At 35.0% G+C, this 13,812-nt stretch overlaps 1 protein-coding gene across 19 annotated transcripts in view; it reads left to right on the top strand.

The window, feature by feature from the left end:
- The window catches only part of WASF1 (WASP family member 1), a 78,944-nt gene that overhangs the window by 21,886 nt on the left and 43,246 nt on the right, over positions 1-13,812 (top strand). The gene's annotated exons all lie outside the window — the stretch shown is intronic.

The raw sequence follows: 13,812 nt of genomic DNA, 5'->3' as shown, positions 1-13,812 counted from the left end.
CAGGTTGAGCATCCCTAATCCAAAATCTGAAATGTTCCAAAATCCGAAACATTTTGAGCACCAACATGACACCACAAGTGGAAAATTTCACATCTAGGTACTTAAAACCACTTTAATGCACAGAATTATTTAAAGTGTTACATAAAATTACCTTCAAGCCATGTGTATAAGGTATATATGAAACATAAATGAATTTCATGTTTAAACTTGGGTCCTATCCCCAAGAGATCTCATTACATGTATGCAGTATTCAGATAGTTTTGAAACTGGAAACACTTCTGGTCCCAAGCATTTCAGATAAGGGATGCTCAACTTCTAACTGTGTCTCATGAATAGTGATATTTATTTGGTTTGCTGGCCATAGCCCGGCATTAGGCTCCAACAGGTACCATCTGGTGCCAGTTGGAGTTGCTATTTGAAGACCCGTATCAGGTGCCAAAAGATAAAAGTAAAGGTGTGGAAAAAATATTGTAATGTCACTTCACTTCAGTGATAATGTTCCTTTTCTCAGATTCTGGCAGTGTCACACGGTTATCCCCTGTATCAATGGTTCTCACCTTAAATATGCATGGAGCTTGGTCTAGAACCTTACTGTCTTTAACTCAACAGACTGTTTTTTGTTTTCATTTTTGTGTTTTTTCCAAATGCAGGGTTGACTCTAGCTACTAACCTGTGTATTATTTTTACTTATTTGCTCTTTTTTCTTTTCCTGTGCTTGCGTCTACCAAATTTGCCTTCCCCAGTTTTTAAAGTAATCTGTAATTTTCTGTTCTTATTCAACTAATTCTGAATAGTCAAAACGCAAAATGCTGCTAGTTGCTATGGGACATACAGAGAAATATAAGATATGATCCCTGTCTTCAGGGAGCTTATGGTATGACTGAATAGATAAGATATTAAGCATGGAAAACTGAAATAGTGTAAGAAACAATTCAAGAAAGATCACAATGCAGTAAGTGGCTATTTGGTTAATAATAATAATTACTAGCATAGAAAATAGAACTCTGAATTCAGAGGAAGGACTAACTCACCATGAACTGGGTATATTAAGAAGATTTTCATGGCAAAGGAAGGATTCATTCAGGACATTGAAGGATTAATTGGATTGAGCTAGACAGGGAAGAAAGTAGACATCCATTCTAAATAGAATAGTAGCTGGTTCTAATCTTCACTCTTAACTCCAACATGAATCATATCTTTTTTAAAAAAAATTGCTATGCTTATGGAGTTAACATTGACTCAGACAAGTCACCTGAGTGAATTATTCACTTATTTTATCTTGGGGTCAAAGAAGCTCATGTGAGGGTTCCTCATTCCCTAAGATTCTCCTTTTATATTATGTAAGATTGTAAACAAGAAGGCACTTTAGAAATAATGTAGTCCAACCTGTAATCTCTTCTAGAGGCAAATAATTTCCTTATTGGAAATGTCTGATATAAAAAGATTTTTTTTGTGTTCAAATTAAATGTCGTCTCATCACTTTAAGCTATTGATCCTAGATTTGCTTTCAAAGAACTCTCTTAATCTCATTCCAAGCCAGGAAATGATAATGGCAAAATAGTTTGACCAAATCTACCTTTTTAGTTTCTGTTCCAGTTTGTGCTTATAGCAGATAAAAAGCATACTTATGTGTACATTGTGATGGTATATTGGTATATCGAGGCCAAAAATAATGCTTAAGAGTTACTGAATTAGTAAGAGCCCTGATACTTAGAGAGAACTATAGATTAAGTAAATCTATATTGATTTACTCCATAGACAAAACTGAAAATATGTAAAGAGTCTGATTATTTCAGGGTATTAGGAGCACCTGGTTCATTACTTTTGAATGCCCTAGCTGGAAGTCATCCATTGTGAAGGTGTCTCTTTCAGAAGTATCTATTTCATTAATACTAGCTGTCCTATTTATATTTTCAGCATATTATGTCCTTTTATATCTTATTTGGCATTAGGATGTTCTTAGCAGAAGTTTTTACGTGTGCCTGACTTTTACCAAGGACAGCTTTACATGAGATCCAGGCTTTGGATCCTTTTAGTCTTTGCATTTCAATTTTTATCCAAATTCACTGATTTTTTTTTAGTACAATAAAGTTATAAACCATGGCTGAAAAATATTTAAAATCTTCAAATGACTCTGTTGCAATATTTCCAAATTTGTGGTATGTTTGTTTGTTCCTATATAAAGTAAAATATCAATCAAAGGTAATTATATTCAGGTGTATAGTTAGGATAGTTAATTTTATTAATCAACAGAAAAGTTTATAATCTTTATAATCATGTTTATTAAAATGTTTATAACAATGGATAAATTGTGAAGTCTAGGGAACAGTTTTTATCCTCATTGCTTCTGTATGGAAATTCAATCAAGTGAAATTTTGTGGAACTTTCTACTTATATCTTTCTCTTAAGGTACTTTTTTATAATATGCAGTTACTGTCCTGGCTCAAACCATGCCTGTATTAATATATTTTAGGTATTACCTTTAGAATTCTTTTCTAAAGGAAATCAATAAATTACTTGCTTCATCCTCTTCCATTTTGATATTAAAAGCTATTTTTAAGTCCTGTGTTTCTATATGATATTGTCAGATACTTTAGAATGTTCTTTAGGAGTGTTCATTCACATCATTGTAATCCATATGATATTGTATTATATTAGGTATATAGACCACAAAATAAAAACGTTGAAAATTATGTTGGAAAAAAGTAAACTTAGAGAAAAGAGACCTAAGTCTCAGCCTGTGAGTCCATCTTCCTTGCCATCATTCAAATAATTTGTAGAACCTCACTTCCTCTAACATGTTTCAGATATAGAAAAGAGTTCACAACTTCTCCTGAAATTTACTTTTGGAACTCAAAGAAATCCCTCTAATTTTTCACTCCAAATGTATCCTCAACTCTTCTTCTCCCTACTTAAAACAAACTTATGTATATTATTGTCACATTTAAATACAAGCACAGTCCCTCTTATCAAATGTTTTATAATATTCTATTCATTCTAATTGAGTGTTTTTAAATCCAGGCTTATAGCATAAACCTCAAATTACCAGACACACACAAATCCAAGTTTTCCTATTGTTGGCATTTTTTTTTTTTTTTTGAGGCAGGGTCTTGTGTCACCCAAGCTGACCCAAGCTGGAATGTAGCAGCACATTGTAGAAACCAGGTCTATGTTATCCAAGCTGGTCTCGAACTTCTGAGCTCAAGCGATCCTCCCACCTCAGCCTCCCAAAGTGGGATTACAGATGTGAGCCACCGTGTCCAGTCTTGTGTTAGCTTTAAGCAGGATAGAAAAATGCAAATTAAAATTATGAGATACCACTGTACATGCAGTAGATTGACTAAAATTAAAAAGGTTGACTATGCCAAGTTTGGGTGAGGATACAGTGAGAAATCAACATAGATTGATTTAATCTATGGCTTCTTTTAAATATTAGGGCTCTTATTAAATCAGTCTTAAACTTTCTTTTTGGACTCAAAATGTCAGTTTATCATTACATTGTACAGCTAGTTATTTTTATCTGCCATAAGGTCAAACTGGAACAGAAACCACAACAGTAGATTTGGTTAAACTGTTTTGCCATTATTTCCTGGCTCCCTATCTTCACCTAGAACTCTGTTGGTGGAAATGTCAAATGGTTAAACTGCTTTGGGAAGCAATTTTGTAGTTTTTTACAAAGCTAAACATATAACCCAACCATTCCACTGCTAAGTTTTTACCCAAGAAAAACAAAAACATTTCCACATAGAGACTTGTATAAAATGTTCATAAGTTACTTTATTTATAATAATCAAAACTGGAATATTACCCAAATTTCCATAAACCAGTGCAACAACATGGATGAATCTCAATCATCTCAATCATTAGGCTGAACAAAATAAGGCAGACAATAGTTACTACTCTGTGAATCCATTTATATAGAATTCAACAAGCAAATTAATCTATGGTGACAGAAAGGTCAGTGGTCCTTGGAAACATGAGAGGAGGAAGGGATTACAAAGGAGAAAATTTGGGGGATGATTGTGATGATTTCACAGTATTAAGCCATGTTAAAACTGTTTTAAACCTAATCAAATTTTACACCAGTATGTGCAATGCATTAGTTTTCTTTCACTGCTTAAGGAATTACCACACATTTAGCAGGCTAAAACATCTCTAGTAATTATCTTATAGTCCTGTAGGTCAGAAGTATGAGTAGGCTTGGCTGGATTCTCTGCATAGGGACTCAAAAGTCCAAAATCATGGCACTGATGGCTACAGTTCTTTTCTGTTGGCTCTGGGGAACAATCAGCTTACAAGCTCATTCAAGTTCCTGGTAGTTGTACAATCTTAAGCTTCTCTTTTAATATCTGATAAGTACAGAGGCAGATTCTATTTTTCCTGATGGATATAATTCTTCAATGTATTGTGAATTGTTTCTGTTGGACTGTGAAGACAAAATGAAAGTTTAGAAGAATTTTGATAATACAGACATATATGAAATAATAACAGAATCCCAACTTAAGGAGAGTAGTTAGCCAGAGTAAGTTTTTGTTGGATTTAATATTATCATTCCTGGTTTCCAGGTTCCTGTCTTCTCCCTGGATGTCAGAAAAAGGTTTCTAGCTCCTAGAACTGCTTTCAGGTTCCCTCCATCTTTAAGCCAGCAGTAGCTGCCACATCTCCCTCATGCTTCACATCTTTGCCTCCTTTCTCCGTTGTCAGCTGGAGAAAGCTCAACTTTCAAAGGGCTCATATGATTAGGTTAAGCCCACCCATAAAATCTCCCAATTTTAAGGTCAGCTGATAATTGACCATAATTATGTCTTTAAAACCTCTCTTAACATGTAATATAATCATAAGAATAGTGCTAGGGACTGGATATCATGCAGCCATCTTAGAATTCTGCCTGCCATATGCTGTATGTTGTGCTTCACTTATACCTGAATAAAGTTTATATGCTTTTTTTCCTAAAAACAGGACAAAAATATATAATAATATGTGCATATAATGGGATGGTTGTGACACCCAAATAAGGTGTAAGTTGATTTTTCTCACTGATTTGATTTGGCATAGCATTTCCATGTCCAGTGGGGAAATAGAACTAAGATAATAATATACTTACCACTTCTATATTTGTTTATTTTCTTTCATCTATGATGTTAAGAAACAGTAGAAAGGTGAGGATGTAGCTAAAAATTAAACATAATAGAGGTGATTTTGTAAGTTTTTTAAGTTCACTCAAAATTGTGATTAATATTGTGATTTCATGTATGTCTACAAATGTAAAGTAGTATTTAAAAATTACTATTACTTTATTAAACTTGTGCGAGAGATGAATGAATGTAAGTGTGCATTTTGTTGATCCTGTTGTTTAGACCAATCTTGGAATTCTTGAGTTTATAGAATTCTTATGTTACAGAATGTAGGCAATAACTGTTTTTATAACATGTAGGATGCTTTTGTCTCCACCTTGTTTATTTCCTAGAAAGGATTCAGTCAAGAGTAATACATTTAATATTTTATTATAATTATTTGTGGCCAAAGGTTTTGGAAATTAAAAATTTTAGTAGACTAGATGAAACTTTAGAATGAAATGTGGTTAGTTTTGCTTGGAACCTCAAATTGCTGGTGTGTAATACCAAGTGTTACCAAGAATGTCAAACAGCTGGAACTCTCGTAAGTTGCTGATGGGAGTATAAATTAGCTCAAGCACTTTGAAAACTATTTGACAATATTTACTAAAGCTGTGTGTATGTATGTGTATATATACCCTATGACCCAGTGGTTTACTCTCCCTAGTCATTCCACATTTACTCCATAATACACATTAAAATCTTTTTAAGATCAAATGTTTGTCCTCTTTTACTCTTTTATTTTGAGACAGAGTTTCACTCTTGATGTCCATGCTGGAGTGCGATGGTGTGATCTTGGCTCACTGCAACCTTCGCCTCCCAGATTCAAGTGATTCTCCTGCCTCAGCCTCCCAAGTAGCTGGGATTACAGGCTCGTGCCACCAAGCCTGGCTAATTTTTTGTATTTTTAGTAGAAACGGGGTTTTACCATGTTAGCCAGGCTGGTCTCGAACTCCTGATGTAAGGTGATCTGCCCGTCTCAGCCTCCCAAAGTGCTGTGATTACAGGCGTGAGCCACCATGCCCAGCCCTTTTACTCCTTTTTAAGAAGACTTATTTGTTCCTTGTTGACCACCAAAGTTCAAAATCTTCAATTTGATTGCTTTTTTAAAAAATCTTTTATTCCTGCTTCTGTTTTCCTTTCAAGCAAGTGTCCTTATTTTTCCTCTCTTATTCTCGACTTAAAATATCCTCTCTCTGTGCCGTTTTTAGTTGTGGTGGACGTCAGTGCTGTCCAGTACAACTTTCTGCATTGAAGGTAGTGTTCTGTAACTACCCTGTCCAGTATGGCTATTGAGCACTTGAAATGTGGCTAGTGTGACTGAGGACCTGATTTTTAAATTATTTACTTCGTTTTAATTTAGCAACTTTTGGCTAGCTGGTTAATTTATTGGACAGAACAGGTCTAAATTACTGTCTTCCTTTAACCTCTAGCTTGTTTTGATTTCATTCTCTCTACATGCATAATAATTTACCTTAGTCTACTTTAGACCTGAGCTATATGTTCATTTTTATTGTTTTACATTTTCTGTTACATATTTTTGCTTCCTGATTATTTTGTAAGCTGCTGGATGGTGAAGCTATTTTACTTCTTTTCTATTCCTTTCACTTTCTATATTTTAACCATAATATGTAATCTGTAAATATTTATTGAAGGAAGTAGTCATCTGGGAATTGAGGAACATTATTTGGAGCTTCAAAATACCATTGAAAATCTTTTAGGGTATTGTGAAATTTGGGAGGCCAATTTGTCAAGAATACAAAATAGACTTAAAAACAGTAACAAGGCCGGGTATAGTGGCTCACATCTGTAATAGGAGGCTGAGGCAGGAGGATTGCTTGAGCTCAGGAGTTCGACACCAGCCTGGGCAGGCAAGATAGGGAGACCCCATCTCTACAAAATAATAATAAAAAACAGTAACAGATTAAGAGGGTGGGAGGGGGCTGAGGGATAAAAGACTACATACTGGGTGTAGTGTACACTGCTCAGGTGATGGGTGTACCATAATCCCAGAAATCACTACCAAATCACTTATCCATGTACCCCAGAAACTTGAAATAAAAAATTAAAATATGTATACTGACAAAAATACCGTAGAGCAATCAATAGATGCAAAATCTGAAGACAAAATCTAGTCTCATCTCTGCCACTAATTTTGTGAACTTAGAGAAGTTTCTTACCTTTTTCAGGTAAGTTTGCTAATCTACAAAAATCGGATATGGATTAGTTGGTGTTTTAATATCTCTTCCAGGTTAAGATTCTTTTCTTTTTGTTTTTTTCTTTCTTTCCTTTTTTTTCTTTTTTTTAGACAGAGTCTTCCTCTTCCATGCTGTCTCCTACAGAAAGAAGATGACATTTCATGTGAATTGTGGGGCATTGGAAGGTGAAATGCCAGGAATATTGTGTTTACCCTGGCTCTCTAGTCTAGAAGTCAGGTGGACTGAAGTTACAGGGCATAGAGAATGGCAACGATGTAGGGGAACAAAGTGATTAAGTAAATCTAAGATTTAAACTTGGGGCTGAAATAGGTAAAGTGGGCATATACCATACAGAATAATGAAATGTAAGGAAAAAAATGAAAGGGGAAAAAAAAGGAAAGCCACTAAATGTTCTCTTGCTTTCTCAATTAATTTTGGCTTTAAAACTCATCATTCTCCCGCTACCCCTGTCCCAAATACCATTAAATTACTCTCTCCATGAGCCCAGTTACTTGATTGTACATATTACTAGAGTTAGTTATAAATCTTTTTCTAATCCCATAGACTTTGTGGATAGGGAGTCATATATTGATATAATTGATCTGCTTTAGAAATAATTTTCAGTTTTTGGCTGACTATAGAAAGTTTCTTAAGCCAAGAACTTGGGCTTCACCCCTTCTGGTGATCTAATCAATCATCAGCCTGTTTCCTTCTACCTCCAGGATATATCTTGAGTTGACATGCTTCTGTATCACTATCACATAGTCCAAGTGACTACCTTCTCTGTCTCTGAACTACTTTATTCATCTGTCTGGTCCACCTGCATTTATTCTGCCATTCCCCACTGCCCAAGTCTCCATAGAGCAATTAGAATGAATAGTCATTCCTGATCTTGGCACTCCTTTGCTTAAAACCCTTCAAGGGTTTTCCATTAGGACAACATAGAAAATCGTCAATATGACCTTCAAGGTCCTACCTAATCTGATCCCCTGCTAACCCTAGAGTCTCTCATTGCACTTCACCCATGATGGCTTGCTCTCATTATTATTCCCTGTCCACCTTTCATTCTAAGAATGAAAACACACGCACAAGCTTCGGTTTCCCCAGCTTAGCTAGCTTAGCTAATAATCCTTTTGTTCTTAATTTAAATATTACTTCCTTAAGGAAACAGGTCCCCTTTATAGTGTCCCCTACTTTTACTCCATTATACTTATAAGTGTAATTAGACACTAGATTCTAGGAAATACACGGGGGATTGTTTGGTTTTGCTCACCCCTTTGTCTTTAGGCACACAGTACTTGCTTCACTGATGTTCAGTAAATGGTTGGTTAGATGAATGAATGGATGGCAGTGTGTCAGTACTGCCATTTTTCATATAAAGTACAATGTATTTGATAGGTATACGTTTTTAGAAATACTTGCAATATGAAGAACACAATCTTGTTTTTCAAGTAGCTTAATTCTGCATTTGTGGTTTAGATGCCTCAAACTTCAATTTTAAGTTTATTTATTTATTTAAATTTATTTAAAAATAAACTTGGTGGTTGGGTGCAGTGACTCATGTCTATAATCCTAGCACTTTGAAAGGCTAAGGCAGGAGGATTACTTGAGCCCAGGAGTTTGAGGCCAGCCCGGGCAACATGGCAAAATCTCGTCTCTTCAAAAAATTTAAAAATTAGCCAGGTGTGCTGGCACACCTTGTAGTCCCAGCTACCTGGGAAACTGAGGGTGGGAGGACTGCTTGAGCCAGGGAGGTCGAAGCTGCAGTGAGTTGTGATCATGCCACTGCATTCCAGTTTGGGTGACAGAATAAGACCTTGTTTCAAAAGAAAAATAATACAGTAATAACCTTGGTGCAGTATTATGCTTGTATAATGATTTCTCAAGTAAGTTTCAGTAGTGGTTATATTAATTTAAAGGAAATACATATTTTCTTTGAGAGTAACATGGAATCACGTAAGAAAATACTACTATTTAGTGGATTTTATTACTAAGATGACTATTTAGAGTCTTCTTTCCACTCTATAGGTGTCTAATACTATTGATTATTTCATTAGCATACAGTTTTCTTGACTGTATCAGAAATGTCGGTGTTATGAATTGCTGAGTATGTAGCTTATTTCTTCATTTCCTTTTGCTTTAGTTTGCTTAGCAATGTGGTATTTTCAACTTTAGTAGCCTACCAAAATTTAATGCTTTGCTATTGTGACTTCAGGTGACATAATTTTTTTTTTTTGAGACGGAGTCTCGCACTGTTGCCCAGGCTGGAGTGCAGTGGCATGATCTTGGCTCACTGCAAGCTCCGCCTCCCAGGTTCACGCCATTCTCCTGCCTCAGCCTCCCGAGTAGCTGGGACTACAGGCACCCGCCACCATGCCCGGCTAATTTTTTGTATTTTTAGTAGAGATGGGGTTTCACCGTGTTAGCCAGGATGATCTCGATCTCCTGACCTCGTGAGCCACCCTCCTTGGCCTCCCAAAGTACTGGGATTACAGGCGTGAGCCACCACGCCTGGCCTCAGGTGACATAATTATTTATATATTTATTTTTGGTAAAGATAGCACTTTTCCTAGGGCAGTTTTTCTTAAACCAAGAGCCAGAGTACCTCAGAGCAAATAACTGGAGATGTTCAGCATGATGAATAGTTCTTTAGTCCTGTAAGTACCTAAATTGGTTTTGTCATTTTCCTATGAATCTCCTTTAGGGATTCATGAGTAGTGAGTAGTTTTAAAGTTTGCTCCTCACAACAAAGGGGAAATTTATGATTTCTATATATGTCTGAGGTTGTTTTGCACAAGAAACACAAGCTTCTATTTCACTGGTAAGTGAAGTTATTTTTAACTTCGGTTTTTTAGTTTACAATAATGAAACAGTTTGAGATAATGTGCATTATAGATTTAGGGAAAGGTAAATTATAAAATTTTGTTTCTGATATACTTCTAAACAATAACCTTTCAAATATATTTTATATTAAATCACTGTTTAAAGACCTATGGTTTTGTATAATTGAAATATGGTTTTAAAATTAGATATATTTTTTTAAATAAAAAAATTAGATATATTTTTAATGTGCAGTTCTTCATGCATTCTAATTTTAAATTTTTATATTTAATAATATCTGTCACAATTATAAAGTATTTTGTCATTGGCATGGGAGTTTATTAAGAAAATTATTTCTATGAAGAGCAAAGCTCTATTTAAACATTCTCATACTCAAATTATTTAACTGGCCAATTGTGCAAAATTAAGTGGCTTCTATTCTTAAGAAGGGAGGACATTTCTTAATAAGTATTTGCCCTACCCAAAATTCTTAACATATTTGAAATATTGAAATTGTTTTTATTAGAATACTTATTTTAACCTGTTCCTTTAGGTCACATAATGTAATCCTTTTGTTTGAATAAGTATTTAATACTATATTGTGAAAATTGAAAATTATATTTTTTATTATACTTTAAGTTTTAGGGTACATGTGCACAACGTGCCGGTTTGTTACATATGTATACATGTGCTGTGTTGGTGTGCTGTACCCATTAACTCATCATTTAGCATTAGGCATATCTCCTAATGCCATCCCTCCCCCCTCCCCCAACCCCACAACAGTCCCTGGTGTGTGATGTTCCCCTTCCTGTGTCCATGTGTTCTCACTGTTCAATTCCCACCTAAGAGTGAGAACATGCGGTGTTTCGTTTTTTTGTCCTTGTGATAGTTTGCTGAGAATGATGGTTTCCAGCTTCATCCATGTCCCTACAAAGGACATGAACTCATCATTTTTTATGGCTGCATAGTATTCCATGGTATATATGTGCCACATTTTCTTAATCCAGCATATAAACAGAACCAAAGACAAAAACCACATGATTATCTCAATAGATGCAGAAAAGGCCTTTGACAAAATTCAACAACCCTTCATGCTAAAAACTCAATAAATTAGGTATTGATGGGACGTGTCTCAAAATAATAAGAGCTATCTATGACAAACCCACAGCCAATATCATACTGAATAGACAAAAACTGGATGCATTCCCTTTGAAAACTGACACAAGACAGGGATGCCCTCTCTCACCACTGCTATTCAACATAGTGTTGGAAGTTCTGGCCAGGGCAATCAGGCAGGAGAAGGGAATAAAGGGCATTCAATTAGGAAAAGAGGAAGTCAAATTGTCCCTGTTTGCAGATGACATGATTGTGTATCTAGAAAACCCCGTCGTCTCAGCCCAAAATCTCCTTAAGCTGATAGGCAACTTCAGCAAAGTCTCAGGATACAAAATCAATGTGCAAAAATCACAAGCATTCTTATATACCAATAACAGACAAACAGAGAGCCAAATCATGAGTGAACTCCCATTCACAATTGCTTCAAAGAGAATAAAATACCTAGGAATCCAACTTACAAGGGATGTGAAGGACCTCTTCAAGGAGAACTACAAACCACTGCTCAATGAAATAAAAGAGGATACAAACAAATGGAAGAACACTCCATGCTCATGGGTAGGAAGAAACAATATCGTGAAAATGGCCATACTGCCCAAGGTAATTTATAGATTCAATGCCATCCCCATCGAGCTACCAATGACTTTCTTCACAGAATTGGAAAAAACTACTTTAAAGTTCATATGGAACCAAAAAAGAGCCCGCATTGCCAAGTCAATCCTAAGCCAAAAGAACAAAGCTGGAGGCATCACACTACCTGACTTCAAACTATACTACAAGGCTACAGTAACCAAAACAGCATGGTACTTGGTACCAAAACAGAGATATAGACCAATGGAACAGAACAGAGCCCTCAGAAATAATGCCACATATCTACAAGTATCTGATCTTTGACAAACCTGACAGAAACAAGAAATGGGGAAAGGATTCCCTATTTAATAAATGGTGCTGTGAAAACTGGCTAGCCATATGTAGAAAGCTGAAACTGGATCCCTTCCTTACACCTTATACAAAAATTAATTCAAGATGGATTAAAGACTTACATGTTAGACCTAAAACCATAAAAACCCTAGAAGAAAACCTAGGCAATACCATTCAGGACATAGGCATGGGCAAGGACTTCATGTCTAAAACACCAAAAGCAATGGCAACAAAAGCCAGAATTGACAAATGGAACCTAATGAAACTGAAGAGCTTCTGCACAGCAAAAGAAACTACCATCAGAGTAAACAGGGAACCTACAGAGTGGGAGAAAATTTTTGCAATCTACTCATCTGACAAAGGGCTAATATCCAGAATCTACAATGAACTCCAACAAATTTACAAGAAAAAAACAACTCCATCAAAAAATGGGCGAAGGATATGAACAGACAATTCTCAAAAGAAGACATTTATGCCATCAACAAATATATGAAAAGAAGCTCATCATCACTTGTCATTAGAGAAATGCAAATCAAAACCACAATGAGATACCATCTCACATCAGTTAGAGTGGCAATCATTAAAAAGTCAGGAAACAACAGGTGCTGGAGAGGATGTGGAGAAATAGGAACACTTTTACACTGTTGGTGGGACTGTAAACTAGTTCAACCATTGTGGAAGTCAGTGTGGTGATTCCTCAGGGATCTAGAACTAGAAATACCATTTGACCCAGGCATCCCATTACTGGGTATATACCCAAAGGATTATAAATCATGCTGCTATAAAGACACATGCAGACGTATGTTTATTGTGGCACTATTCACAATAGCAAAGACTTGGAACCAACCCAAATGTCCAACAATGAAAATTATATTTCTATGACATATAATTTTTTAGTTAATATTAATGTCATTTTAAAAATACTGAAACACCTTTAAATGATCATAAATTATTTCATTGACCATGAATGTAAACAATTAATCACTTGTCATTTATTAGGTAATAAAATACTTTTAATTCTTATGTTCTTTATATAACCCATAAAGCAATCATTAACTGTTAATGTAATTATTTTTGTGACATCTTAAAATAAGCAGCTATTTTATTTTCCTCTGCGTTGTTAACTACAAGGAGTCCTTTAAACTTTTAAATAAGCTTTACAGGCCATTTTTTGAGTTCTGAAATCAGAATTTAGATAGTGTACTTTTTTGATTTCAAAATTCGTAAAATCATTATGACATCTGATCTTGGGTTATTTTTAATACTTTATATATTGCTTATACTCATACATATATGTGCCTCATTTTGAATCAAGAGAAGGCATTCTTTAACAGAGAATATATTATTAATATTAGTAGTAGTCAGCAAAATAAACTTAATTTAGAATTCTGTCAAACATTTTGCTATGGTTAGATTTCAGTAGTTTCATTTTCCTTGCCTTCTTAAAAGAGGGCTTTCAATATAAGATATTGTGATATCTTATAAACAGTATTGTAGCTCATTTTATTTTTAATGTTAAAATCTATATCAGGATTTAAAAGTATATCCATGAAAAGGTTTTTTTTTTTAAATGAAAAACATTATTAAGATTTTAGCTAAGTTATTTGTTCTTAAAAATTATTTTAAAATCTTTTTAGGGGATATAT

Source organism: Pongo abelii, chromosome 5 (assembly GCF_028885655.2).
Source record: "Pongo abelii isolate AG06213 chromosome 5, NHGRI_mPonAbe1-v2.0_pri, whole genome shotgun sequence".
NCBI classification, from domain to species: domain Eukaryota; kingdom Metazoa; phylum Chordata; class Mammalia; order Primates; family Hominidae; genus Pongo; species Pongo abelii.
This window is presented reverse-complemented; position numbering and strand designations above follow the sequence as displayed.